This window comes from Felis catus, chromosome A1 (genome assembly GCF_018350175.1).
Source record: "Felis catus isolate Fca126 chromosome A1, F.catus_Fca126_mat1.0, whole genome shotgun sequence".
NCBI lineage: Eukaryota > Metazoa > Chordata > Mammalia > Carnivora > Felidae > Felis > Felis catus.
This window is the reverse complement of record NC_058368.1, coordinates 213113078-213117850: the sequence shown is the minus strand read 5'-3', so window position 1 is coordinate 213117850 and position 4773 is coordinate 213113078.

Below are 4773 nucleotides of genomic sequence, written 5' to 3'. Positions count from 1 at the left end.
TTCTTGTCAGCCACTCACAACTCTGATCACTACAGACAGAAAACACAGAGAAGGTAGCAGCAGTGAGGAGGAGAGGAGGAAAACGAAATGAGTCTTTGGGGTCTGTAGAGAAGAAAATAGGTCCCGGGAAGAGAGATGTGATCTTCCTCTTTGCTGCTGGGAAGACAGAGCGAGTTCCTTTGGAAAGGACCTGTCATGTACATATTTGGGGGAGGGTTATCGGTTCAATTAAGGAGAAGAAATATACTTATATGAAAAATGAATGTACTAGATATTTTTATTTTTTTAAGTTTATATTCTGAGAGAGAGAGAAAGAGAGAGAGCATGAGTGGGGGAGGGAGAGAGAGAGAGGGAGAGAGAGAATCCAAAGCAGGATCTGCTCTAGCACAGAGCCTGACTCCAGCTTCGATCCCACCAACCATGAGATCATGCGTGACCTGAGCAGAAAATCAAGAGTGAAACTCATAACCTGCAGAGCCACGCAGGCGCCCCTGTGCTAGATATTTTTAAATCAGCAAAACACCCCTTTTCATGATGCTTTGCAATGTACTAGCTGAATGATCTTGAGGAAAATAAACATGAGATCCTATTGGTTACCCCTGTGTTGGAAAGGAAGTAGCTGTCTGATCCACGCCACAAATTGATACGCTGATGAAGCCCAGACCCCAAGTCTGGAAGGATGTCCATTAGAGGGTTCACCAGGCCAGGGTGGGGGGTGCTGGAGATCCAGGGGGTGGCCTCTGTCCTATTTCATCAGCTTCCTGCCTGGTTTTCCTCACTGGGGTGGAAAATCTCAGCTCAGAACTGTGTGAGCCAGATTGCCTCTTTCTCCTTTGCTGTCCCCCTTTTAGTTCTCTTCTTTCTGGTGAAAGCTAGGTGGGGGGAGGGAGGGCCAGGTCCTCGATTTTGTCATCAATGTAAAGACTGTATCTCCACCTCTAGCTGCATTTCTCCTTGCAGATGGAAAATACAGAGGCCCCTCAAGGTACAGAGAGGTCTTGCCTTCATTTTCTACCTCCTTGGATTTCTTATCTCTTCTGCCCCTCCCCGGTGGCTCCTCCTTTCTTACCCCTTTTGTCCTCTTCCTCAGTTTGCATTCATTCCTTCTGCTTCATCTGGTTCTTTTCTGGATGGATCCAGGGCTTTGGGCCAGGAAGGTGCTGGAAAAGAGGGCAAGAGAGGCCTCTGGGAGGGACTGCCTTTGGGGAATGGCAGAGGGAGGCATCCAAACCTTTGACACCTTCCAGTTTAACAAATCTTTAGGTTAGTAGGTTAAGAAGCATGGCTGCCTCCTTTGTTATTCTATTTTGTATTCAACCCAGGAGAAGAAGGGTGCAGGAGGAAAAAAAAAACCCTTTCCTGCCACATATAAAATATTGCAGATGTTAACTGATGATTACAAAGACAGTAAAGCAGGCCAAGAAACTGTTGGGGGGAGGGGGCTTGCTGAACTGACTGTTCAGGACAGATGCTCTGGAGGATTGAATTACAGAGAGTGAGGCTGTGGGTGCCATCCATCCCCCAGCCCTGCTCAGTAGGGCTGGGAGCTATTTCCAGCCTGTGGGAATGAGAGAGCCTGCACTAGTATCTTTAGGAAGCACTTGATTTTATTCCTTGTTTTGGAAAATGATACCCACCTCTGCATGCACGTGGGTTCCTTTTTTGTGAAGTGTTACTCGGAGACTCAAAATAAGGAACAGTGATAGACTGGGCATGTGTGGGTTTTGGTTCTTCTGCAGCCATTCCCCCTCCTCTGGTAACAGCCCTACGGTTTTGTGGGGGGACACCGTGTCTTCCTCACTCTCCAGTTTATGTAATCAGTGGGACCAAACCCCACCCACCCCAGCGCCCCTATTCCAGCTGGCACTTTACATCGACCTAAGCAATTTGTCACGGTGAACGCACTGGGGTGTCCATGTGACTTAAGCTGGGGTGATGAGAATCAGCCCCAGGATTTTGCTGTCACATTGTGACAGTGGGGCTTGCCTTCTGCTCTGGGTGCTAAATGGATGGGATATAAGTCTGGAGTGGCTCCTGGCCTTTTTTTGTGAAAGCTTGCTGGAGAACAAAGCCCAGTGCAAGGCATCCAGTTGTGTGACGAAGAGAGAAGGTTCCCCAAAACCTTATCTGAGTGTTTGCATCCAGCTGCAGCTGAAACTGATAACGCCCCAGGACTGTTAGCTATTTGTGCCCGTAAGTCTTCCCTCCTCCCTTTTATTTTCGTCATTTTGCATTTGAGTTTCTGTCACTTGCAACCTAAAGGGTCCCACCTGGTACAACTGGGTCCAGAAAGCCCAGCAGGTTTGTTAGAGTTACTGTGCTGGGCCCAACAGAGCGGGCGCTGCTATTCCTTTGCCTCTGATGCTGCTCTTGCAGTGGATGAAGCTCGCAGGCTTCTTTCCAGGTCATGTTTGACTCGGAGTACATACACAGCTGCCTCTGAGAAAGATTGCCAGCCAGGAGTCGCAGCCAGGCCTCAGCTAAACAGCCCACATGTTCAGTTCTGTGCTAGTGTACCCAGGGCTCTCCAAGGACACCCAGCAACAAAAACGAATGCACATAAAGGTCTGACAGGAGTTGAGAAAGCTGATGTTCCACTCGCACCCATGTGAGAAAAAAAAAAATGGTTCTCAGACCCCCTGCAAGAGACAGCTCTTGGCTCACTGACAGGAGCTGATGTGAAAATGTTCCTTGAATGGAAGGCAGAAGCTGTTAAGGGTATGGAAGATTGGAAAGGAGAGGCCACTTTGATATTTACTTGTTTGTCTAGCGAACATTGATTGAACATTGTATTGTGCTAGGGACAGAAACACTAATAAAAGACAAAGTTCATGCTCTTGGGAAGCGTGCAGGTAGGTCAGGGAATCAGGCAAGAAAATTGATGGATAAATGTAATTAGCGATACCTCAAATGGAAATAATAGAAAGTGATGCCCATCCAACATCGTCCATCCATTCTTCCTTAGTTCATAGAATCCTGGTTTTATCCCAAGAGGCAAGATGTTCAACCCTCCCCAGGCTCAGGATGAACCATGATAGACCTAAGCCAGTGATTCTCAAATTTTAGTATGCATCTGAATCACCCTCGGAGGGCTTTTAAAACCCAGAATCCCAAGCCTCCCCCGAGCTTCTGATTCAGTAGATCAAGGTGAGGCCCAAGAACTTGTATTTCTAACAAATTCCAGGTGATGCTGCTGCAGCTGGCCTGAGTTCTGCTAATCTAAATCAAGAATGGTCCACTGGTTCTACCATCCTGGTGTTTGGGTTAGGGATGGACGCATGGCCAACTCTGGCCAATGAAGCGAAAGGGAAAGCCTATGGAGGACCTCCAGGAAGAATGCTCACTTCCAGGGGAAAAGGGAGTTGAAAAGAGGCCTGCCCTTTCATCCAACTTTGAGTGGAGTTATGGAGGACATATTGTTTGGAGCTTCTGTTGGCATGTTCTGACTTTGTGGATGTGGCTGGGATACTTGGGAAAATGCTAAACCAGAGCCCTGACATTGATAAGGAGCTGAGCACACTCTGGAGCCACCCACCTTCAGACTCTGCTGGGTGAAATAATTAAATGCTGTTATTCCCATTTTCATTTAGAGCTGGAAATATCCCAACTGATTCTGAGGGCCACTGATCTGAGACTGAGTGGGATGGAGTATCAGGAGAGACTTCCAAGAGGAGGTGACTCACTCTTGTTTTCCAGCTCTTCAGGAAGAATGTTTCCCATTTGTGCTTTGGCAAAACGACAAATGATGACACTTTATAGACTCACTATTTTATAGAGTAACTTTTGAACTGGCTAAATGAGGAGGGTTAGATTTATGAATGCCAAGGGTTTATTTCGTATAAAAAAAAAAACTTTATGGGAACAGAGAGTGAGGAAAGCATTAAATCTACCTGTGGTAAAGTCAAGGAACAACTTGCGTAGGAGGGGACATTTAGGCCAGGCCACCTACAGCTGGTGTCGGGTGGAGGGGAAGTGTAGTGCCAGAGCCTAGTGTATAGGATGTACCCGTGTGTTTCTAGGGCTTAACTGATCTCGAGAACACACCATCCAGAGGAAATGGCTCAGGCACTAGTCCAAAGACAGGTCTGAGCTTGGTGTCTCTGGTTAAGAACGCACACTCTGGGGGCGCCTGGGTGGCTTGGTCGGTTAATCGTCCGACTTTGGCTCAGGTCATGATCTCACAGTCCGTGAGTTTGAGCCCCGTGTTGGGCTCTGTGCTGACAGCTCAGAGCCTGGAGCCTGTTTCAGATTCTGTGTGTCCCTCTCTCTCTGCTCCTCCCCTGTTCATGCTCTGTCTCTCTCTGTCTCAAAAATAAATAAACGTTAAAAAAAGAAATTAAAAAAAAAAAAGAACGCCCACTCTGATATGGTGACCTATAGGCAGTGTGGGTTGGACTGTGCCATGATATGAAAAGAATTGGAGAGCATTGAATTAGATTAAATTAGAAAGCAAAAATCAAGTTAAGCATCAGTTAAGTCAACCAAACCAAACTGAAACAACAACCCCAAACCTATCCCAACCCTCAAAGGCTTCTGAAACCCAACCTCTTCCTGCCACAGGCAGCTCTGTACTTCCTGAGCCTTAAGGAGGCAGTCCCTCCCTCAGAAGGGGAATTTGTTTCCGCCCTACGTGATTTTACAATGCCAGTTAACCAAAATCTAAATACAACCTGGCCTGCTGAACCGAGCAGGGTGTGAAATGAGACAGGAAATCATAGAAAATGATCATTTGTATGGCATGCTGGGTTAAACACATGAGATTGCTTACAGCTG